Below are 25911 nucleotides of genomic sequence, written 5' to 3' on the forward strand. Positions count from 1 at the left end.
ACCTCATAGTTCTTTGTTGTGATCATCAGACTGTCTCCTCTTACCCACTAAATTTGGCTGCTGTAATCCTGACCCTGATCAGGGTCCTGAGGCTAGTAAGTAAAGTTCAGTTGTCTCTCATCAGCACTCCTATGAATCATTCGTTTCTTACATGCAGCATTGGCAGAGTTGTAAGTGTATAATAGCTGACTGAAGACTGACCAAACACTTTTTTTACTCTAACAAGCCAAAGAATACAGCTTCCCACAGTTCTGTATTCCTAAAAGCTTCCTATTGAACAAACAAAATGCCACTAAAATATATTCAGTGGCTGGATTCCATGCTTAACAATAATAATTACATTGCTGCCCAGCCTTCCTAATAATTCATTTGACTTCTTTGGCATTCTTTTAGTGTGACTTTTTTTTAAAAACTTTCTTGCCATCTAAGAGCATAACTGGGGAAAATGGAGTATGTTAAGTTAAACTTAACCAGGATCTATTGCAATAAATAAGACAAGTAAAGGATTAAAGATTGCAGAAAGAAAAGGACTAGTTAAAAAGAAGAATTATGATTCAGGACATGTGTTTATGTGAGAGAGACCATTTGTAATGAATTTTATGGAAATATTAATCAGATGTTTTCATGCCTGGTTGATGTGGCTCCCTGACTAGCCAAGAGTCAAGTTTTGGTAAGCCCTGAGTAGGAGGGTGAGTGGAATGTAAGCTTCCCATGGCAACTTGCTGTGGTTGGAATGAAGAAATTGCATGTGAATGTGGTAAGATTGACAGGCAAAAAAGAGCTCTACTCAAACATCCGCAAGCTTACCACTCCAGAGAGCTCTGTCCCCAACCAGCTCTTTCCCTTTACTTCCTTTCAGCGTGTCACTTGACTTTTTTTTTTTTTTTTTTTTTGCTGTCTTGCCCCTGCACTCAGAGCCTGTAATAAATGTCCTAGACCCCATGTTTGTAACCAGGCAAATGCCTGTTAATCCACCTGGTGTTCAGGTAAGGCTGTCCATGCAGCCTAATGCCTTGGGTTGTAGCCCCCAATGTCTGAAGCTGTCTTTATTTATATAAATAGGGGCTCAGTTACTTCTGTTGAGCCTAAAAGAGAGTGCTTGTCATCCCTATTGGTTTTAATTAGGTCTGCAGTAGTTTTGGATCCAAGATCCTGCCAATGGAAGGCGTTAGCCCCTTTCTGCTTAATATTTACAAAATTAAATGAAGCATCTTGATAGCAGGCACTGTCCATTAAAATACAGTAACAGTTGCTGTATGGAGAGTTGAAGGAGTGTTCATTTGCCACCAAAGGTGTGGTACTCACCTATGGAAAAGATCCCTGGTTCAGGAAGTAATTCTGAATAGTGTCCCTTCCTGTTCCTGGAAGAGAGAATCCATGTTACAAAAACAGTAACAGGATGAGTCTCCTCCTCCAGTAAGAGACAGATGTACTACTCTGGTTTAATGAACTTGTGTTTGCACCAATAAATAGACCCAGAGATTCCACAAGAACACACAGGGCCAAGCCCTTGTAAAACAAAGTATCTTAAAACCAGCTTGATTATCAAACGGCGCCTGCCCCATGAGGAAGGAAATTACCCTGTAGTATAGGGTTGCAGTAGCTACTCCTATGTCACTCTCTGTCCTAGCCCCACTCATAGGGATGTATCCCTGGAACAAACATGCCCTGTCCAGGATGTGTGTATGCCCTGGTGGTGGTAGTTACCAGAATGATCCCTCAGTACTATAAACAGTCAGAAATAAAGCAGAGCAATACTGAGGTTACTTTAAACTTGGAAATGAACTGGCAGCTCCAGGATTGGAGGCAGGGGTGGGACATAAAGGTGGCTTCTTTGATATCAGCCCCTTTCTGAACTGTGCCAAGTCCAGCTTGGACACAACCCAGAATCTGGACTACATTTATTAATTTGGGTGGAGTTCAAGGTTTTCAATCCCACTATTTAATATAAGTGCAAGTTCACGATACATCAAAGTCTGCTTTGGCATTTAAAATGTTTCAGAACAGTTTCTTCCTTCAACTTGTCTAAAATTGATTGGACGGGATTTAGTAAAAGGTCTGCTTTTCTAGTTGCTACAAACACCACCATATGTAGCTGACCTAAGCTAATGATTCAGGCATTCATACAAGCACATTAGTTCTGATACTTAATAAAAGTCTGCCTGATGTTATCTTGTGGGACCTGGCTAAACTCTTTCTTACAGTATAATGCCTGGCGTGAAAACACAACCGTGAGACTTGAAGTTTCAAGAAATTCATCAGTGTTCCCTCCCTGCAGAGAGATTCAGCCATCAAAATTGTTACTTTTCTCACATTTCCAACTGGCATTCAGTTAGGTGCCCCCCCCCCCCCCAGCCCCCATATGTTAGCTCATATGAGGGTTTTATGTAATTCTGTAGCGTGCAAATGACCCTGTGAAGAATACCCTGATCTACTTTCAAGATAGACCTATCCTCGTTATGCTGTTATGGTTTAACCCTTATGAAACTGAAATTTTCCAGACTCCCAGACTAATAATTGCGGGGGGCGGGGGAAGAGAGATTCATGCATGTATTGAAAGATCTGGCTGAGTACTATTCTCAATTCATTTTTAAAATGAAGAGTATGTGTATATGCGTGTATGTACAAATACATTATAGTGACCGTGTGTGTACCTGTGCAACAGGAAAATGCCCTTAACCGAGAAGTAGACTTGATTGCTACAGTAAATGGTGCTTTCTCTATGGTGCAAGCAAACATTTACATTTTCATAATGGCTGAGATTCAGTGGAGCAGTGTGAGGGAAAAATCCGATTGTGTTATATTAAGCAGTATTATTCCCAAGTGGAGAAAATAGGAGGGGGCGGGGAGTTGGAACTCTCAAACCTAACACAGCGTGGCCAAAGGCCTACTATAACACTGGAAATGTGATATGCATAGTACTAAACTTTGGGTTTAAATACTCCATAGGGAGCAACTTTGGAGATCTACTGTGTGCTAGGTGAGCATAGGGCTGGGAATCAGGAGGCCTTCTGGCAGGTGTGAAATTGTACCTGTATATTGTGTCTGCAAGTAACTGTATACGTAAGTCCCAGCATTTTTATGGTTAAGTATATAGGGTGGGACTTGGGCCTGCAACTATCTTGTTGAGCACTCTGGCTTAAATCACTTTATAGGACAGAGACCCTTACGTTGTGCCATTTCAGTTGGAGCATCTCAATGTTCTCTTAGTATAACTACTTTTCATTTCATTCACTCATTAGCAAAATGTGTCCCATTGTTTATTATGCAATTACCCTCCAGTAGCATGGGATACTCATGATGCACCATTTCATTATTTTTCAAATCCATTTTAAAAACTGGCATGAGCTATGTGAATCGATGAAAGCACAGTCTAGAGCCTCACATTTGATTAGACTTAATGATTTAAGGAGAATTTTTTTAAGTCAATAGTTCCACCACTAAAAAAGGAGCTCCACATTATGTGGCCAATTGTAAGTATATTTTACTAATGACACAAAAGCCAACTTTTTGCAATGTTAATCCATGAAATAGTCTGTGAAATACACTCAAACTGAGCCAAACTGGAGAGTTGATCAGTAAGGCAGCAAAGTCCATCTGCTGCAAAACATGTAATTTAATTACACTGATTTTTTTTTTACAATTGCTTTCAATCAGAATAATGTGGCAGTCTTTCTGCACTTTTGAATCCTCATCAGTTCTCAAAATTTACAGTAAATACTATGACTAATTTTGGCTTACATGAAGACTTTGCAAAAAAAAACAACAGTCAATAAATCTACACTCTGAGGGTTTAACCTCACCAATGCCAAAGATATCCAGAATGTTCTCCGGGACAGCTAGCCTCAGCATTTAGAAACAGCTAAAGGAAGAGACAAAACTGTTCAGTGTTATCACATGTGCTCTCTTATTCATGGTGAAAACACCCTTCACTTTGTTTAAGAATCTTTTTGCTTTTTAAAATAGTACCTTGAGACTGAAATTACACACTGATTTATATTAAATATCAAAAACTATAAAACAAGTTGTAGGAATAGGATAAAGAGTTGTGTGTAAAAGCCATTGTTCCCATTGAAGTCTATGGGAATTACCCCTGCATGCATAAGGGCACATACTGGGTGTTAGTTTTCACTGTGAGGACCCAATCCTGCAAAGGTGCATATGGGTAACTTTAGTCACATGAGATTTTTGTAAAATGAGTCCTATCACAGAAAAGTCCTCCAAAAGACATTAAATCAATTCATAAGAATGTAATCGATATAGTTCATACAAAAGATGGTTCAGATAATAGTGGAGTCTATTCTTTTGTTAAGATTTGAGTCCAATTTCCTACCTTGATTGCCTTATAGCCAATCCTGCAATCCCAGAATGCAGAATTCCCATTGACTTAAGTGAGCATAAAACAAATGCTATCAAATCTCTATTGAAATTTTGGGGACTCCAGACTTTCTAAATTCCTCCTGCACCCAAAACATTCTTTAGAAAACCAGGAGCCCCTGAAGGTAATATCAAGTAATAGCTGGACTTGGCGTGAGAGAAGGAGCATGCATATTTTATTGAAGTAGCAAGCCATTTAAATGAATACCTGTTGAAGTTCAACAGCTTGGAGAGCTTTAAACAAATAAAATAGAAAGTCTGAGCAGAAAATACTTTCTATCCATTTTGGTTTTAGTACTTCTGTGTCTTTTTACTATTTCATAAATTATGAATCAGTCTTCTGAAGCCATTTCAAAAATATATTTATTTGGAGAAATTTTAAAGCAAATGTATAAAATTGCTTATGATTGGGTGGACCAAGCATTTGCTGTCCCCTGCTGCAGACCCCACTTCCTCCTGACCTGGGAGGCAGCCCTTTAAGAAAAGAAGGGCAGCACATTTGGACCTCCAGGAATTGCCTAGAAAGGCCTCCCAGGATCAACTGCTTGTGAAACCAGCCAGACTTTGTTCTCCAGCAGCTATAAGGGCTGGAAGCAGGCACAAGCCAATCAGGAACCACCACACCAGATAAAAAGGGATGGCTGCTTCTGCTAGAATGGCTAGTTCGGGATGCAGCCAAGAGAGGGGAGGAAGGTGATTCTTGTCCTAACTCAAGGAACCTGGCCCAGTCAGGTGCTTAACTTTTGACAATGCTGGCCATCGATATCTAGAAAGGACTAATATTCTTTAGATTATGCGCAGATAAGATTCACCTTCTGATAACCCCCAAAAGGGAGTGGAGTGAGATATGGCCTGCCCAGAGGGCCCAGGCATGTGTGCACATATGCACACAAATCAGGAAATGCAAAAGTTAGGGTTTTCATAGCAACATCAACTCTCCACTTGTATGTCCACTGAATAGCTTAGTGCCTTAAAGAGGTAAAATCACCAACATGTCCTTCAACACTCCCCTCAAGTCTTCTGCAAGGTCCAGGTGAACTTGGCCTGTTGGTAATGGATAGGTGATTGAGTTAAAAATAGACTATTGTTTATAAAAATGTGTGTACAGTGATTGTACTTACAAAATTTCTTTCTCAAGAAATTTGACTGGTTTGAGAAATATTCCTTTTCTTAAAATGGAAAATACACCTAGAATGGGTAATAGCTCTCAAACTGGTAGAAATTTTAAAGTTTCCTCTGTAAATACTATGCATATTTTGATAGCCTCCCACTCTTTCTATATTGCCTCTCTGGGGGCAAAGAACACCAAAACAGGACATAGTGCAAAAACAGAACTAACAAGATCTGTCAGCACCATGCCCATTTTTAATGTACATTGAATCCCACTCCTTCTCCTTACATCTATTCTGTCCTGCTACACTATAAACTCTTCAGTCTATGGCCCATCTCTGTATATGCTTGTACAATACTTAGCCCAATGGGGCTCCTGTCTGAGCTACCAAGATAGATACAATTTAATTTTTTTTTTTTTTGTAAATCTGGCCTGGACATTCCCCTCTGAGTATTGGGAGGGAACTGGTTCTCTCCCTGTCCTCACAGAAAGGTTGGGGGTGCAAGTTGTGCAGCACCATCCACCCCCACTCCCAGCGACCATGCAGACAGTCTATCCAGGGGTTCTGGCTCTGCTGAGTTTGGGGATGGAAAAGAAGTAGAAGGGGTGCAGCACAGAACTGCCCCCTCAACAGCACCACTACCTGTAGACTGGCCAGATTCTATTCAGAGATGAACTAACTCCCTAAAGATCCTCTCTGTGGCTCATCCATTGGGAATCCCAGACAATGGCCAGGGTGATGCAGCCAGAGAGTGCAGTGTGAAATAGTATAGATGCAAATCTGGCAGGAGGTCACTTATTCTTCCCAGGATGTACAATGTGTTCCTGCTCCTCTGGCCCCCACCCTGCAGACTTCCCCACACTGGGCATTTACTAAGCAGTGACTGTGTCCTGCTACAAACAGGTTCTTACAGGCTGCTACAAAACACTGAAGTGTTCCTTATCTAATAAACAGATACATTAGTCAAAATATGTGGAAACTTTGTGAAATGGCTTAACAACTAAACAAGTTTTCACAATGTTTTAATTAAAATATTTCAGCATTTTTTTTTAAAAAGAGGTTTTAGCAATGGGTTTTTAGGCTTTCAGATATCTGTAAAAACTTAATGTCAATTGTCTACTAAAAAAAGTATCACAATGAACTCCATTTTTTTAAGTGGAGGAAACCTATTTTCCATCCTGCTCAAATAACTAGCCCTTCTTTATCTTTAAATGATAAACCACCTAGGAAATGGGTTTCCGTGTGGTTCCTTTCCAGATTTCCAATTATGCTACAGTACTAATGGAGAAAAGCTGCCTTACCAGCAACTGAATTGCTTCTCTGCACAGCTTTTCAAAGTAGTTACATTGTATTATCATCAAGAAAAAACATCAATTGTGTTTTAGGACAAATTGATTTTTTTTCCCCCTCCCAGCTACCATTTTGTTAAATGTGTATTATTCGTGAAGGCAAAACCAAGATTCTTTTGTCAGCTTACATCTGTCTCTTTCCTATACAATCTCAATTGAAGAAAGCAGGGAAGTCTACCATATGTGCATGGCTTTGGAGTTATTGAGTTAAGGAGAAAATTTTGTTCTGCCTCTGGGTGTGTTTCCCAAAAAGCTTTAATCTGAACAAGCTGGGCTAAGTAAGTGGTTTTTTAAAAAAAGCTATTTTTATTGTCTTGAAAAAAATGAGCCAAGCAGCTTCCTAAATATAATGATGTTTGGAGACTGGACCTGGAAATAGTGTTGAAAGAGGTGTTTTGGGAGCAACAATATTCAGGCCTTCAGTCCAGTTTTGGAAAATGTACTGTGCTAGCCATGGGATGAGCTTCCGAAACTCATTGGGTTGCTGAGTGGAACTTTCCAATACCTTGCTTTTCCACTGGTCTGATTGTCGCATCAGACTTAGACATGCTACCCATAAAGAGCAGCACTGTTGGGAGTGACACCACGTTGTCAGCCAGTTTTGTGATGTCTGGAAATACTAGTTCAGAGACGGGTCAGATGACACAACTCCTCCAAACACTCCAGTGTCTCAAAGTAGCTGAAAGTATTCCCTGATTCCATGCTTCAATCCTCTTTCATCTCCCAAGTGATGACAGGGGCACATCTGTGGGTTTGCTGAACTCTGGAGAAACAATCGATGTTCAGATGCCAATCTGTGAACTTTCTGAGATTCCTAACTCTTTCCTTGAACCATGCAATAGGCCCTGAATTCCCCTTACCATCAGCTGATCTCTGTCCCTCCTAGAGCAGAAAAATATTTTGGAGAAAGCAACACAGCTCTTTTCTCCTCCCACACCTCAAATTAGCAGCAACTTTTCATGGGAGATCACATGGCTTGAGACAGCTCAAGTTTGTGGGAAGCACTTCATTCCTCCCATTGACAGCAGCAAATGCTGGTCTGTTCATGGGGGCAAGAAGATAGAGTAGTCTCTGAGGGACCCTACTGCTGTTCTGGTTACTGTACTCAGACTTCTTAGTTCTAGACAAACCCCAGAATTCACAGCACCTCACTGAAGATTTGCTGGCCCTGGGGCTTGAAAGTTTGGTGTTTGGAGCTGTGCTGGTCCCAGAATATTACTCTTTTACTGGAGCAACTTCTGTTGGGGTGAGAGGCAAGCTTTTTGAGCTTACACCGAGCTGCTCTTCAGGTCACTTGAAAGTCCCATGCACCTTAGTGAGAAACTAATGGACAATTCCCACTATAACACTGAAGGTGCAGCACTCAGACCAGTCAGATGTACTCTGCTGCTAGCCTCTGGTTAACTAGGAAATGTGGGGCATGTTCAAGGGGACTGACATGGTGAAATAATCCAAACTTGGTTTTGGGAATGAGTGATATTTCTATCTGGCCACTCTCCTCAGTTGAGGAGTTGAGGACCAAAAAAATGTCTCTGGATGACCTGCAGTGTTGACTGATGAAAGGGACCAGACTGTAAAAGGTATTTAGGTGCCTAAGGATGCAGATAGGATTTTCAAAAGCACCCAGGCTCCTAACTCCCACTGGTTTCAAAGGGAATTAAACATCTAGGCACTCTTGAAAATCCCACTAAACCTCTGGCTGCATCTTTAGCCCCCTAAACACCCTTAAAAATCTGCCCCAAAGATAGCTATGAATAGCAAGGGAGGTGGCACTAATGCTGCCAACTGAGCGGGGTGGGGGTTTGAGACAGAAGCTCTACTCCTACTTTTTTAAATTCATAGGTGGGATTAGTTTGCCTCCACCACCCCACAATAACACTTTTATACTTGCCCAAAGCAGGTTTGCTTCTCCTTCCATTTCCCAAAAATATACACTGAATGCCCTTGATCATTTTTCAGAGAATGGAGCATCTTACACTTTCTCATCCCAATGGACTCTTGTTTTATTATAGGTGTGGAGAACTTAGAAATGGAGAAGACCTCTTGAGTCATTTAGTCCAGACACTCTGCAGTGCAGGATAGTTTCAATACAAGATATTCTCCAGTGTTGTGTCCAGCCCAATTTTAAGTGGCCTAAATGACAGGGCCTCCACCACTTCGCTGGGGAGGATATTACACAATCTACTAGCTATCACTGTAGAGACGTGTTCCCTGTTTAGCCTATACTTTTCCTTCTCTTAATTTCATCTATTACTGTCTGCATTTTGTTCCCCAATAGGTAATTGCTCTCCTTCATGTTTATGCCTTTCAGAATTTTAGATCTGATTTTTCCTCTTTCATTCCCCAATGCACATTAATACTAAACCTTTTCCTTTGTTCTATATATGGGTCAGTGTGTCATAAAGTTAGAGGCCTGTTTGGAGTTGTTCAGAAAACTGTCTCATATTCATATTGCCTCCTAGAAAAGTCTAATATACTGGGGAAGTATGCATGCCACACTATCACTAAGGAGCATAGTCTGTGTTCTCCTCTGTGCAAGGTCAGATCAGCTCCCCTTGCCCCTATAGCATGGACTCCAAGGAGTGCTAGTGGGCAATAATCCCTGTGCTCAGTGCAGTGAAGGAAGAATGAAACTTTTAACATTGTCTGTGAAATGTGACTCTTCAGTGAAGATATGTTGATGACTACAGTATGTTCTAGGAGCCACCCTCACATTTCAAGGAAAGCTGATAGAATTCAGTTTCCATTTTTATTTTAATCACAAAAGTGCAGGATGCCACTGAGTCCCCAGAAGCAAACTAATCGCCAGGTCAAGACGGGTGCTTGAGTGTTTCCTCCTATAAATAACAAGCAGGTTTAAGTGGGAATTAATGGTTTGTGAGGTGAGGATCTTAACTCTATGTGTAAAAGAAGAAAGCCATTGCTGATGGTCAAGGAACCATATTTTTCCTTTGTGTACAATGCCTGGCACAATGGGACCTTGACTCTGACTAGGGCCTTTGGGCCCCACTGCAATACAAATAGTAAATACTACTAATAATCCTTAAGGAGGGTGAAGAATCTGAACTGTCTTTATGGTGAAATCCCATTTACAGACATTGCACATACATAGTTAATCTTGTATTTTTCGCTTGTTAAATTATTTTCTTTCTGCGTGGGATGGATTGTTGGGTGTCACCGTTTGAGGTCTCATTGGGAGGATGAGTGAAGCTGAGGCTACGTCTACACTACTCTTGTCAGTAAAACTTTTTTGTTGGTCGGGTGTGGAAAAAACACCCCCCCCCCCCCCCAACTGACAAAAGTTTTATCGACAAAAGCACTGGTGTGGACAGCGCCATGTCAACAGGAGAGCGTCTCCTATCAACATGGCTACCACTGCTCATTGGGCGTGGCTTAATTATGCTGGAGGGAGATTGCGCTCCCGCCAGCATAGAGCGGCTTTACAGCAGCACAGTTACAGCAGTACAACGTGCTGCTGTAAGGTCCGTAGCGAAAGCACAGCCTTAGCTGGAGGTGTTACGAGCTAAATGAAACTGTTTTGGATTAACCTCTTTGAGATTGGGTGTGAATTTTCTCTTCAATTAACATGATAAGATAATGAATCAAAAACCCTAAATAAGACAAAAGAGGGTTGTAAAGCGGCCCAGGAGTTTGGACTGAGTGGGTGGAGGAGTCTTGTTGAATGTTCTGTGTGCGTGAAAGCAGAACACGCAAACTGAGAACGGAGACAGGGGGGAAAAAGCGAGAAAGTCACACAGTAGACTGAGAGAATGGTGCATAACCCAGACAATCTAGAGAGAGCTTTTCAGTTTGGTACTGGCTAAAGAGGCTTGATGCTGTAAGCTAAGAAACTGATACCTTTTTTTTTCTTGGTTTTTCCTGTGTCTGGAGAAGCCGGACTCTGAGTACATTCCTTGTAAATAAACAAACCTACAGCAAAGAAATAGGATTACCACCAATTTCTACTCTCAGTTGGAACATCCTCATGGCCCCAAACTTTAACTATCTGCTAAGGTCAAAAAAGGGCAACAATAGTGATTGTACTTAAAGACTCAAAGTGTTGAAACAAACAATTAGTAGGCAATGGTCTAATGGGCCTCTTAATATGACTCTTTTGCTTCTGAATTCCATACTTGGGCATCTCCAGAATTGTATTTCTGATTATCTGAGAACAAAAAAGTGAGATTAGGACAGCAATAAATAGTATCCTGCTAACTAATCAACTAACTTCTCTGCTGTTTTTTATCATTTGACGCTATAAAAGGCTTTAACTCGGACCAGAAAAACTTAATTTCAATACCTTAGATTTCTATGACTTTAAAATTTATTTCAGACATTGGATAACTAGCTTCATAATCACTAGGATATTGGTATAAAGCAGCTAGAGTCAAACCTCATACGTGCAGATGTTTTGTCAGTTTCTCCCCACAGCTCTGCCAATGCGACTCATTCCTGACACACAACACACTCGCCATTCCAAACCTCATCTCTTGAGAAGAAACTAAACAGTGGTGAGTTTGACATGCCCATGAAATTGACAATTGCCAGACTCCTACTCACTGTAGGGGGCTATGATCAGAATATATGGGAGAAATTAGCCCCATATATAGGACAACACAGTCCCCAAGCCACTAGTTTTGTTTCACTTATATCAGTTAATCTGACTTCATTTAGTGTTCTGTTAAAGAACATTTGCGATGCAGCCTTTTTTTGCAGGGAGGGGATGAATGTCTTAGAAACTCCTCCCATGCCTTCCTTCCAAGTGATTTGATTACTTCAGGATGCCTTAACTTCCATTTTGTTGTTTTGTTGAACAGATAACTGGAAACAATGAAACTATATTTAAACAACTCTTTGGCAGCCATGTAAGTCATATTGACCCAGTTTACATCACTTGCCTTGTGAAAGTATATGAGCCATTGTTTGCCAAAGTTTCCATGATCGCAAAATAACAAGAAAATAATAGTGGAGTCTTCTTACCCCCTTCCTTCTCTCGTTGCTGTCTCCACATATCCTACCAAGCCTACATAATGAAATGTTTCATTGGATGGGTTTGTTGAGTCAGCATGGAGAAACAGAATCAAACCCACATTGGAAGTATCCATTAAGCAATATGCCTGCAGCAGCCAAAGTTCATGCCTCAGCTGTTAAACATACAATGCTAGGTCTCTTATTAAATAAAGATGTTTAATAGCAGTGACTATCCTGCAAAGTCTGTGTGCAAAAAAAAAAAAAATTCCCCTGTCCTTCTGCTCCCCTGCCCCCAAAACCCCAACAAAAAACCCCAGTCAAATTAAATGTGGGTCAGACTATGCCTCCATATATGTTCATTTGGCTTCCTCTGGGCTTCAGTATGTATCTGTGGGTTGAAATTAGTCCTTTTCTAGTTCTTACTCCTATGCTAGTCGTTATGCATAGCTAGGATTCAATTCAAATCTCCTATTCAGATTACCATACACTAAACATAAATGTGATGAGTTGCTAGATATTCCTGTAGCATTATTATCAAACCAATATTTGCTGGAAGAAATGGTCTCAGAATATTCATAGACCACTATTTTTGGAAGATGCAACCCCTGGAGTTTTTACTTTACATCTATCTTGTTTTCTCATTAGAAAACAGGATTTTCATGATGAAAATACTGCATAGACATTGGAGTTTCATTTTTTGATAAATGTACTATAAAAACACATTTTCAAGGTGTGCTTGCCAACCCCCCACCCCCAAAAAAATCTGTTACATAAATTTGTGTCCAGCAACTACCTACACATTCCAATTAACATCACACAGATGAGATGCTCAGAAACAAGCTCCAGAGAGTCCTTATGCTTCTGCTGGGAAGCTGTTAGACAGTTACAAGATGGTCTTGTTGTTCGTGGCAAGTACAAATGTACTCAATAGGCTAATCATGAAAAAAGGGGGCAGGAAAAATGATAAACTATCAGGATGGTTATATGAAGTAGAAATGCAAACTTTCTTGAGATCAGGATCCAGTGAAGTGACACAGAAGGTGGCCACTTTGCAACCTGAAAATCTTTTTGCAAAACATTCACACAATGGATCATTTTGCTTCAAAACATACTAAATTTTAAATTTCCAGATTTTGCTGTCAGAAAACAGATCTTGATCCAGAAAAGCGTTTAAAATTTAAAAGATTTTGAAATTTACATCCATTTTTGAATGAAATCCAATGAGTGGAAATAAAACTTGTAAAAGTATGATTTTTTTTAAAAAGATGTTTTGTTAAAAATCTCTATTGGCGCTTACAGTGGAATGTTTAGACTCAGAATTTAAGTTTTGCTGAATGACACACAGCTGTAGCTTTGAACTCTTTCACAACTAGACTGTTAGAAATCACTAAGGTCCCATTGTGGAAAGGGTTCCATATGAATGTCTACACATCCAAACCAACTGCCACCCATTGCCTCCAACTTCAGCATGATGGTTCATTGAGGTGGATTGTTTTGCAAGATGTGGACATAAAATAGGAAGATTACCTTCCTTGGAAGCCTATTCCCAGTGCTTAAATACTCTTATAGTTCTAAAGCTTTTCCCTAACATCTAACCTAAATCTCCCTTGCTGAAGATAAAGCCCATTACTACTTGTCCTACCTTCAGTGGACACAGGGAACAATTGATCACCATCCTCTTTAACAGCCCTTAATGTAGTCGAAGACTTATCAGGTGCACCCTCTTCCATCTTTTCTCAAGACTAAACATGCTCTGTCACTTTAACCTTTTCTCATAGATCAGAATTTCTAAATCTATTATTTGTGTTGCTCTCCTCTGGACTCTACGACAGATGTGAAGAAATTGGAGAAAATGTGACACCTACAACTGGATGTAGTACTCCAGCTGGGGCCTCACCAGTGCAGAGTGGAGTCAATTGTCCCACTCTAATGTCTTACATGCAACACTCCTGTTAATTCTCTCCCCCCACCCAGAAAACCTTTCGTAGTGATAAACACCCATTTTTTCATGGTCTGTGTATAAAATCATCTTCTGTATTTTCCACAGTATGCATCCGATGAAGTGAGCTGTAGCTCACGAAAGCTTATGCTCAAATAAATTGGTTAGTCTCTAAGGTGCCACAAGTACTCCTAATTTTTTTTTCAGCATCTTTCCAGGTATTGAAATTAGGCTCATTGGTCTCGGATACTTCAAAGTGACTTCTCTCTTGATGTGTCAGAGAAAGGGATTGAAGAAAAGAATTGTGGAATCGCTAGACTTTATCTCCATTTCCTTTTATCTACACTGTCTCTGTTCACTACTGTAGCACACTTAGACACCTTTTTAAGTGAACTTGCCATTCCTGTTTTCCTTTATCACAGTTCCCACATGACTGTTATATATTCAGTAAAAGAACATGAGATTCTTTTTCTTTGGAGTTTTTGGGCCCTAGTATAAATATATTCAAATACTTATATATAATGAGGCTGTCTGTTTTTAAAATAACACTAGCAAGTCTCAAAACAGATTGGTGTTTTGTATTCAATGTATAAATTTGTTAAAACATTTATTTAAAAGTATTAAATTATATGGCATTTTTCATTTGACAGAAAATAAATGCCAAATATTCACTTTTCCTGTAATCCATTTACACCACCTCAGACATTTTAATAAAGTCAATAGAGATCATACTTGTGTCAAAAATAATCAGACTCTGTTAAATTCATGGATAATCTGTCAAAAAGGTCACTAATCAACCAGAAGGCCAATAGCCAGTCTGACATATCTGTGCAGACACATTTAGTGCAATAACTGGTGTTTTTGCTTTGAAATATAACTCAAATGTGGAGTGATGTAGATGGCATTAATTTTCAATCAGACCTTTGTAAAGCTGCAAGGAATGCCCTTTTAAAGCCTTGATTTGAGCCGTTGTACTTCAAGACTTTTCACAGTAGTCATCTGCCTAAAAAAAGAGAGCTGATTCTCAAAAGTGAAGTGATTCACTGCAAATAATGGGAGGGGACTTGACACAATTTCCCAGAAGTATTCTTAACACAAACATGATGACATTTTTAAAAGCCCTCAAGCTTTTATTTTCAGAGAGAGAAACACAATACTATTTTAGCCAACATGCATTCTGATGCATTACAATTTCTAGCATCACTCCCATTTTAATGCTCACAAATATTGCAGTAGATCCATTACTGCTTGAGTAACATGTGGGAATACATTTAAAAACCTTTGCATGAATAACTCATGTTAAAATAAGTACTCCCTCCTTAGTCACACAGTGGAGTTAACTATGCTGGAAGTGGACGTACACAGCCGGAGCTCTGATGCGTTTTTCCATTTTGTTTTCCTCCCACCCCGACCCCCACTGATTTTTTTTGAAGTTTTTTGTCTCCAGTTAACATGCCAAAATTCTGGGCACAAAATTAAAATGTTGGGGGGGAACTCTCAAGACTTTTAAACCAAAGCCACACGGAACATATTCTTCTACTGAACTCTAACTGCATTCAGCATGCCGTCATCTTTGTCTGCTGGTGGTACACTAATTGGGCCAGCTATGAAATTGTCCTTGAATTAGATTATAATACTACAAAGGTCTCAGTATGGCATGCGAAGATGTACTAAAATTAATGTGAAATTAAATGGCCAAATTTAATTGCCTGGAAAACTACTGGGGCAGGGCATACTATGAAATCCCCACATTCACAAATTTGACCAGATTGAAAATGAATGACATCCATCACTAATCTTAATTATGGAGCTAGTTCAGGCTCGCTGACGGGGGCCCAAGAGGGGCAATTGCCCAGGGGTCCACGAGATTTAAAAGGGCCCAGGGACCCCCAGCTGTGGTAGCAGTAATGGCAGCTGGGAGCCCTAGGCCCTTTTAAATCACTCTGGCAGACCGCAGGGCTCCTAGGCGCATGTGACCACTCCGGGCCCCAAGCTCTGAGGGGCCCCATGGGCTGGCGCGATTGGCCTGCGTGGTCAGTCCCAGAAGTGACAGATTTGTCATTTCTGCCCAGGCACTCCCCTCCCCATCATGGACAGCCCTGGGGCCTGGAATTGCTGTCGGGGGGCCTGAACTCGTTAAAGATCCCTGGTCTGACCTGAGAGTTTGAGCCCATGCACCTAATGATTAGTCAAATGGGAGCTGCAGCAGCTGAGCATCTCTTGGTACGAGGCTCTTAGTGACTTAATGATCAGACAGAAGTACTGGCAAAGAAAGGCAGAAGGCCCAGTAAGAGAAAGGTGGGAGTGTTTGAGGGGAAGGGAAGCTCAGCATACCTATGAACTTTACCTTGTTTTGAGGACCATCACTCATAGGCAGTTTTGTGAATGTGCCTCATAAATATGGTCATTCCCTCACTTGTTGTTTGAAATTTTTTTATCCCAGGAAGTGAAATTCAGGGGAGAGGCTATAGGAATGTATTGACATGGCATTTTAAGCTTCCTATATGAGTAGCTTTATTTTCTCCCTAGGGTTGCCAACATTGTCGTCATACTTAAAAACCAGACATTCCAGCAGTAGTGCTGGAACCTCTCCCGCCCTAACTCTTTTTCTTCCCTTCCCCACTCCCCAAGACCTGCCCACCCCATTTGCTCCTCTTTCCACCTCCCTCAGTCACTCTCTGCATTTCCCTTCTCCCTCCCTCTTCCCAGGTCAGGAGGGACTCGCCTGCAGGACTGGAAGCTGAGTAGGAGCTGGCGCAGGTGATTACTGCAGGTGGGGGAGGCACCAAGTCCTCAGACTTTGGGTGTCCAGTCAATAGATATGACTGGTCACTGTCAGGTCCCCTTTTCGACTGGACTTTCCAGTCAAAAACCAGGCACCTGCAACCCCTCCCATTTTGGGTCTTTGCAATTTAGTGCATAATACATTTGAGCCTTGGCAGATTAGGAGGTATCAACACAATTTTCTTTATCAGAATGGAAACCATAATGGATTCTGAAGCTCAGTACATGAAATTAGAACTGAAAAATACCTTGCTAATGCAAAATTATTCAGGGTGTGCATACTACATTACTGTGAGGAAAACATTCATGTGTTCCTATGGCATAGAACTGCCAGCATCCTTGTGGACTCTCCACATCATAAACATTTTCTGTAACAAAACAAATGAAGAGCAGAGTATGTATAAATCAAAATCAAAAGTTTATACTCTTTCTAGATGTAAACTATCACCTAGGTCTTCACAAATGCCAAAGAAAAAATAGAAGCAACCCTTGTATCCAATTGAACTAAAAATGAACAATAGGAAAACCCATATATTTTTGACTCTGGGGATGCAGAAAAATCTCTAGAAACATTGGAGGGGTATGCCTCAAATGAATTGCTTTAAAAGCCTTGGTATTTTGGAGCCATATGGCTGGAATGAAGGGACTTCCTGATCATGGCACATGAATGAAGTTAATTGAAAGGAGTGGGGTTCAGTGCCTGCAAATGGATATGCAGTTTTGCTCTCCTCCCAGCTCTGGTAAAAATTGTCTGACTTCCTCCAGCTGTTAACTTTTGACAATAAATGAGGACAGGCCCCTGGAGCCTTGTCATCCTGGAGTGATCGTAGGAGTTGGAGATTAAGGAGACAGATTAAATAAACCATATTTACGATTCACCGTGCCTTTCTAGGATAAGCATGGCTCTTCTCTCTGTAAAGTAGAGAAAGTAAACTGCAGATTGTTTAAAGTTTGTGTTCCCTTCCTGAATGGCTCAAAGCACAATCCCCCATTAAAGAGGTGCAGATTCTTTAAGGACAGCCAGATCACCTAGGGAAGTTGGTGACTGACAGAAACAAGGGCCAGACTCTCATATTCAAAGTAGGAAAGAAAGAGCCCTGATTTAAATAAATCTGTATAATCTACTAGAGAAGCTTGATGACTGAGGAACAGCTTGTTCAGGACCTGCAGAAATATTATTAGGCTCCCCAGGATGCCTTGAGGGCTCAGAGTATGAAAATTTCCTTCAGGATTCCCACACTAAAAGTCTTGGCCATGAGATGTTTCTTGCTCCACTTAATGAGGCGCACGGAGCACTTGCTCAAAAACCTGTGCCAGGCCAGCCAACATGGGAAGTAAAATCCAAACGATAAAAAGGATATAATTCTTAGTACAACTAAATGGCTTCAAGTTCCCCTAACTTCAGTGTATGTAGAGCTGGAAACAGGTGCAAGACTTTTAACAGAAGTCTCAAACTACAAGAAAGCAAATCTAGAATGTCCTGTAGTTTTACCAATTGAACTATGAATAATTGTTTTAGGAAAATATCTTTTTCTATTACTGATGCAAAAGAAATATTGTGGTGTTGGGAAACTCAGCCAGTCGAAGCCTTCACAGGCCAATAACCACTACAATGAGCTTCCAAAATGATGGACTTCCCTCCATATCACAAGGAGACCTATCCTGTGATCCTTTCCAAAAGTCATTATAGCCTCTGTCATAAGCAACCCTTGAATAATATTATTGCCTATAATTTTAAAAGCTATAAGCTGTTCTGAACTCACGTACCCTGAATCATAGAATACCAGGGTTGGCAGGGACCTCAGGAGGTCATCTAGTCCAAACCCCTGCTCAAAGCAGGACCAATCCCCAACTAAATCATCCCAGCCAGGGCTTTGTCAAGTCTGACCTTAAAAACCTCAAAAGGAAGGAGATTCCACCACCTCCCTAGGTAACGCATCCCAGTGTTTCACCACCCACCTAGTGAAAAAGTTTTTCCTAATATCCAACCTAAACCTCCCCCACTGCAACTTGAGACCATTACTCCTCATTCTGTCATCTGCTACCACTGAGAACAGTCTAGATCCATCCTCTTTGGAACCCCCTTTCAGGTAGTTGAAAGCAGCTATCAAATCCCCCCTCATTCTTCTCTTCCGCAGACTAAACAATCTTAGTTCCCTCAGCCTCTCCTCATAAGTCATGTGTTCCAGTCCCCTAATCATTTTTGTTGCCCTCCGCTGGACATCTTCCAATTTTTCCACATCCTTCTTGTAGCGTGGGGCCCAAAACTGGACACTACTCCAGATGAGGCCTCACCAATGTCAAACAGAGGGGAACGATCACGTCCCTCGATCTGGCAATGCCCCTACTTATACATCCCAAAATGCCATTGGCCTTCTTGGCAACAACAGCACACTGTTGACTCATATCCAGCTTCTCGTCCACTGTAACCCCTAGGTCCTTTTCTGCAGAACTGCTGCCTAGCCATTCGGTCCCTAGTCTGTAGCGGTGCATGGGATTCTTCCGTCCTAAGTGCAGGACTCTGCACTTGTCCATGTTGAACCTCATCAGATTTCTTTTGGCCCAATCCTCTAATTTGTCTCCTCTATATCCTATCCCTACCCTCCAGTGTATCTACCTCTTCTCCCAGTTTAGTGTCATCTGCACCTCTGGTGCAAGTCTGGAGTAACTCAATTGACTACAAATGCAATAAGATTGTCAAATGCTAAATTGATGATTACCTTCCTCTCCTCCCTCAGAAATCAGTATCTTTCTTAGTATGGGGGTAAACTTTACTGTTTAAATCTTGACCTTGAATTCCTTACTGGCTTATCCAGAAATTTGACCGAGGGAGAGAATTAACATTCTCTTGATGTAGGGGTGAGGTAACCTGAAATAATAGGAACTTCTGTCTTGTGGAAGGGAAAGGAAATATTTAGGAACACAAATCCCAGGGAGTACGGGGCTAATATTCATGGGACTCAGTTAATATATTTGAACATCAATACAGTTGTTAATTATAGACTCATCCCATTTTTAAGGGATGGTTTATAACTGTGCCACCTCTGGAGAACCAGCAAGAAGTCACTGTGACTCACTCTTCCCCTACTCCCCACTTGCCACAAGGAAGGAGCATGTATCTTCTTTCTGAGTCGTGGCATGTGCCCAGCCCACTCTGCTGCATAGTGCATGTGGAAATTGGGGCCAAGGTTCTATCATTCCTCAGGTCCTTCTGGGGAGGATCTATTGGGCATGTTCCTCCTCTTCCTCTTTTTAAGGTTGCTAAATCAAGTACTCAAATTAGGAAATGCTGGTATTAAGGATGCCTGTCCAGTCTTAATTCCCCCCTCCGTGTGTATATGCATTATGATTAAAGCAGGGCAAAATTATTCAGATGAATAGTTTTTGTCAAAAAAATGCAGTTTGGGGTTGACCAAAAGTATGGTTTAGTTTTCCAAGTAGCTTCGGCCAAACCAAACAAGTCAGGGTTTTGGTAATGTTTGGTTGGAACAAGACATTTTGTTTCAAACACTCCATTGAGGCATTTTCAGAAAAGCAAGCTCAGGATTCACAAAACGGCAGAAGGAGGTAGTAGTGCTGTTGATGCTGCCACCTCCCTTATAAACTTTAGGCCAATGGTTAGGGTACTGACCTGGGTTCAGTGCTCACCTCTGCCTGATGTGGAGAAGAGATTTGAACTTAGATCTCCTTCATTGTAGGAGAATGCCCTAGCCACTGGGCTACGGTCTGTTCTGATGTTGGGCTTCTTTAGACTTTCCTATTGAAACTGGTCCACTTGTTATAACTAGTCAGCCATTGGAGCAGGGACTTCAACTTGGGTCTCCCACACCCTGAATGAGTGTCCTAACTACCAGGCTATAGAGTGATTCTCACTCTTTCCCTGGCCCAATGGTCCATTGTCAATTTAAAGCATCCTTAATTGTAGCATTTCCTAACGTGAAGCTTGACTTTGCAACCTTAATGTTCTTTTACTGTAGGTTTTGTGTGTTTAATATGTAGTTTAAAATGAACGCCTTTCCCAAAAGTTTAGTGTCCACTGATGAGTAGGTTTGGGTACAGACACGGGTAGGGGGGAAGCCAGGGAAGTATTTGAGGTTGTCATGCTGCTTTTTTCCTTATATAGAGGAGCAAAAATGCCTGGATTTTAATTTTATTCACTGTTTGGGAATATGCTGTTTCCTACTAAGATTGTAACTACCCTTGACACGTTTTCCCTAGAGAGGATAAGTGCACTACACAAGCTACAAGGTATAAGTATCTGACAGCACATATGTACACTTTAAGCTCTAATACTTTTCGAAACACTAAAACTTTAATATGCAGGGTTGTGTTTACTATTTATGTTCTTACAGGACATAAGAACATTAGGGGCCCACTTCTGCAAACCTGACTGAAGTTGAGTATAGTCTTTACTCACGAATTTTCCTGTGAAGATGAAGAGGAGTTACTTACGAGAGTAAGGACTATTCAACATCAGTAAGGCTGGCGGAATCCTGCCAGAATACATCTCCAAATGTATAAAGTCATATAATTTCTCATCTTCTGAACTGACACGCTGACAATTTCCAAAATGCAAATATTAAATGTCTGTATTGGGGATCATGTTTTACAAGATTTTATGCAGCAGATGCTGCACAGAAAAGCATCTAACCAAGATCATCCTGAAGCGTCCCTGGAATGTGAGGTTGGCTACCAGAGACAGGAAACCATTCTACATTTCATGGAACATACACAATTATGCAGCCAGTTCAAACAGGTGCAGATGCATATGCCTCATCCAGAAGATGCAGACACCGGGGGAGCAGAATTGGCCTATATATATTTTTAGCTTTGCTTGTTTCAGTTCCCAACACATACCGGACATGTTTTTTGTCCAAAATATCTGCTTTTCCTATGAATTCTCATGAGCAGATTTAGCAGATTAAAATGCATAGAAAAAAAGAAACATTCCCCTCCACTGGCCGTGCAAGGAGCACCTAAACCATAGGGGGAAAACACAAATGCAGTTTATGCATTGTTTCCAACTATACCTTTTTACGCCTCAAAGGAAATGCATCTTTCCTTTTCTATCTTAGCTGTGAAGAGCAAGCCTCCTTCTGGATCACGAGACAATTATTTTATCTGAAAGTTCCTTGGGGGGCAGAGACACTTTGTTCTGTTTTTACTATTGTGCCTAGCACAATGGGTCCTGGTCCATGACTAGAGCTCCTAGGCAACTGTGGTAATAAAAATAATCAATAGTTCCCTTCTGTTGATGAGACAATTACTGATTATCCAAAGTCAGAGAGAAGGAAAGAAGAGAACTAAAATATAGGTTAATGCAGGAACAACAACAGCTGCTTTATGGCCTTGTAGTAGCGAGACCATAGTTAACATTGTATCAGAATTGTTTTCCAGGGTCTGTACCTCCAGTGTGATGATTTTTTTTACCCCTTTTGGTAAATGTTCCATGGGAATTTTAATCACATTTCTGCCACTAATCAATGTGTGGGGAATGGTCTCCAGTATATATTTTGTTTGCATATTTGTTTGTTTTTTAGGAAACTTGTGAAAACCAGATTCCTGCCCCCAGCACACAAGCACTGTCTGAGCAGTAACCTTGTGGCATTGGAGATAATCAGCCACTCTCTCACTCCAGTTTATCTGCATGCTTGGGGAGAGTCCATACTGCTCAGGTTGTCATGACCACAGCTGCCTTTGATAACTGATTTACTACAGTTATCAAACATTATGACAAAGAAGGGTCAGGAGAGGAACTGTAATGAAAGAAGACTGGGGTTTGGATAAAATCCTGCTGTACTCCTTTAGTGTTTGTATTGGGGTACGTTACACTGTTTATTTTCAAATGGTAGTTATTACTTTCCTGAAAGGATCACATGAAAATAAAATAGAAAACTCCAGCTCCTTTTTACATATATTGTTTATGTGCTACTTACAAATTAGGAGCTATGACTTTCTGAATGATTACCTTTGTTAAAAAAAAGCAGGAAATCAGAGCTGAGTCCTGACTCAGTTTTGTGTTGTTCATTTAAAAGTTTGTAGCAAAACTGAAGTTGCCTCTTGTAAAATTGTTTTGTGTGAATACAGTTTCAGTATATGGGTCAACATGGTGCAACTTGGTGCTCCATAAAGATAACAAGGACAATAAAATATACACTAAAGAACATTAATGTGTACGTATATTATTGAAACAGAAATATTTTATACAGATGCTTTCTATTAAACTAAGGATATTGACAAACACCTGTTAGTGAAATTTGCACTTGGAGGACCTGGACAGAGGGCTGGTACTTAGCTCAGTCCTGCCCTTCCTTCCCAATAGTGCCTGTTGATTTTCTGTTTCTCAGCCCCCAAGAAATTGTCCTTCACCATCAGCACCGGCCTGCAAGGACCCCCTCTCTGTCATGTGCTCTCCTTCCACCTGCAAGTTAGTGTCCAGCTGCTGCTGCTGGCAACACAGGATACCATGAAGGACCACTTTAAGCTCCCTCTGCCCTATCAGGGCTCTCTTTAGCACGTCCCCTATTCACTGGGGGAGGTTCATTTCTTCCTCTGCCATGCTTTGAGGCACATCTGGAGAGACTGTCCCTTTGCCCATTAAGGAGAGATGCTGGGCACTGGTCCTGCCACTGCCTGCAATCTTACCTGCCAGGTTCCCCCCACCATCCTCTTCCTCCCAAAACAGCCAATAGCCCCACTTGAGCACTGGAGATGACTCCTATTATACCCAGCTAAGCAGAAATGCCCAGGTGCTGATAGGCAGCAGGTAGGGTGTGCGGAGGGTGGGGTTGCAGTGATATCATGAAGCCTGGGAGAGGTCCCAAGTTGGAGACATTACCCCTTCGTCTGTTGCCCCAACCTGTCTCCCCTTGCCCTGATCCAATTGCCCTTGCTCTTTGAACCCACTCCCTCTGGCCACTTCTTGTACAACACCAAGGAGGGCTGGGGCATGGTAATGGGGAGTAAGTGAAGCTAATGTAAGTCATGGGCCCAGCACCTCCCTCTTGAGGAGGAAGAGGCCTTATAAGTAACTCAGGAAGGCTGCCACTGGGCCTGGGTCTGTGCCTCCCTAAGAAATTCAAGCAGGTGGAGCTTGCCAAAGAGGCTTTGGCAATGGAGAGGCATGGTATCCTGGGAGTCCCTTATAGAGAGGGCCTTGGAGGGACCTTCCCCAGCCTTTCTCTCATTTGTCTTCCCCACTTGGCACCAAGGTGGAACCAGGCTCAGTCACTGAAGGAAAAGGACCCTTTTCTGGTGGTTGGTGGCCTCCAAGTCATCTTCCAGGAAATTGGGCCCTAAATCTGACCCCTGTAGCTAAGGGGGGGAAGACAACCCTTTGTCAGTGGGCCTTGATCTGGGGCCCTTGTCCATTGTGGTGCCTCCTCTTCCACCTCCCACACTTCCCCAGCTTGCTGCCCAGGACACTGCCTCTACTCTTGTTTCTAGGGCATACCCTGCCCTTTCCACCAGCCTGGCTACGGATAGCACTGAACTTGAGACTGACAAGCCCACTGAAGCAAAGACTGGTGCTGAGCAGCTGGGATTAGAGCTTTCCAAGGCACCCCTCCTGTAATGCGGCAGTTGTTCTGGAGCAACTTGGGGACACTGACTCAATCAGTGTCCAACCTGATGCCAAGGCTGTGGGCACCAAGCCCATCAAAGTGCCCAAGCCCAGTGCCATAGATGGCCTCCCTGCCCCTACCTGCCCCCCTCCTGTGCCTGGTGGGGTTGTGCCACATCCTGGCGGCTCAGCTGCTGGGGATCCCAATCTACTCCCAGAACCTGCCCTTGCACCTCCTATTGCCACCCCGGGGCTGTGGTCCTTCCTTTCTTGGGAGGTGGTAATTGTGTTCCCCTTCCCTGCTCCACAGAGGGCTGCTGTGCTCCCTCTGTTGCTCACTCCTTAGTCTGGGGATGAGATGGACAATGTGGTGCTGGTGGTGTGGTGCTGGGGTTCCATAACTATCAAGGGAGAGGCATATGTGCCTCAGACTGAGGGCCTTGGGAATGCTGTTGGAGAACAACGAGGAGTCCATGGGCTCAGATGAGTCTGTGGATCTCTCAGACCATGCCAAGATGAGCTGTACTAGTTCATGGTAGACTTGAAAGGCTCCAGCAGGAAGGTGTAGTTCACTCTCCAGTGATGGTGGGGATTTTCATCTCATCCTCCAGGGCTTGAGGGCTTTGTGGGGGGAAGATAAAGGGATTCTGTAGTGTATCAGCAAGCCCCCATCTTCCACAACTCCCTTGTTACCTATGGGATTGATCATGGATTGTTTTGTGGTCCTTCTATGAGGATCTCCCCCACGAGACTTATTCCATTGCATCTCTGAACATCAAGGTCTATAGGGTGCCTCCCCACAGATGCCAAGTACACTCCTTCCTTCAGGCAGGAGGGTACTTCGTGGTCTTCCTGCAGGAGACTTTCACCGAGCTGTCTTCTGAAGCCGCCTGGTGACTGGAGGCTGGGAATCAGGGCATACTTTAGCCCCATCACCAAAGTTCTTGGGCAGCGTGATGACCCTCTTCTCCCTGGAGTTACAGCCTGAGGTGTTGCCGGTTGCTGAGATTGTGGTGGGATGCCTGCTGCACCTCTGGTTGGTGTGAAGGGGCTGATCCTCAACCTTTACATCTGTGCCATAATACTGGGTGCAGAGGGGGTGCAGTTCTACCAGGCATCCACCTCCCTTGGCACCTTGTATTCTTGCAGATGCCTAGTCTTGGGGCTTGTCTACATTACCCACTGAATTGATGGGCAGCAATCAATCCAGCAGGGGTTGATTTATTGCATCTAGTCTAGACGTGATAAATCGACTGCCGAGTGCTCTCCCATCGACTACGGTAATCTACCAGGGTGAGAGGCACAGGCGGAGTCGACGGGAGAGTGTCAGCCATTGACTCACCATGGTGAAGACACTGCAGTAAGTAGATCTAAGTAAGTCAACTTCAGCTACGTTATTCACCTAGCTGAAGTTGCATAACTTCAATCGATTCTCCCCCCTCCCCCCCGCACCCCCGGATAGACCAGGCCTTGAGCAGGGATGTATGGTACTGCCTTAAGGGACAGAAATGCCAGGCCACCGTGGATGTCCTCAGGGTGATCAGCAACCATCACTCACTTGTGGATATCTAGCGCAACCAACCCCGATGACTCTATCATCTATACTTATATTTGAGTGGACAACACTTGATCATACCACTCCCAGCTGAACCACATTTAACATCTTATGGGCCTATTTCACCACCATCAGGCCGCTCCCATTCTTGGGCCACCATCTGGTGACCATGATGGCTTTTCTGGCACCAAGAGACCAGCACTGACCTACTGGCATTTTAACAACTGCCTGTCAGAGGATGTGGGCTTTGAGGCATCCTTCTG

At 42.3% G+C, this 25911-nt stretch overlaps 1 long non-coding RNA gene across 2 annotated transcripts in view; it reads left to right on the forward strand.

Annotated features, from left to right (window-relative positions):
• The window catches only part of LOC122462474, a 44490-nt gene extending 21800 nt beyond the window's left edge, over window positions 1-22690 (forward strand). Inside the window, exon 3 of one of the 2 annotated variants that reach the window (XR_006285022.1) lies at window positions 20885-22690. This is a non-coding gene — a long non-coding RNA (uncharacterized LOC122462474). The remainder of the gene's footprint in view (window positions 1-20884) is intronic. The other variant, XR_006285021.1, reaches the window with a different exon arrangement.
• The last annotated feature ends 3221 nt before the right edge of the window (window positions 22691-25911 follow it).

The sequence above is a fragment of the Chelonia mydas genome, chromosome 11, assembly GCF_015237465.2.
Source record: "Chelonia mydas isolate rCheMyd1 chromosome 11, rCheMyd1.pri.v2, whole genome shotgun sequence".
In the NCBI taxonomy this organism is placed as follows: domain Eukaryota; kingdom Metazoa; phylum Chordata; order Testudines; family Cheloniidae; genus Chelonia; species Chelonia mydas.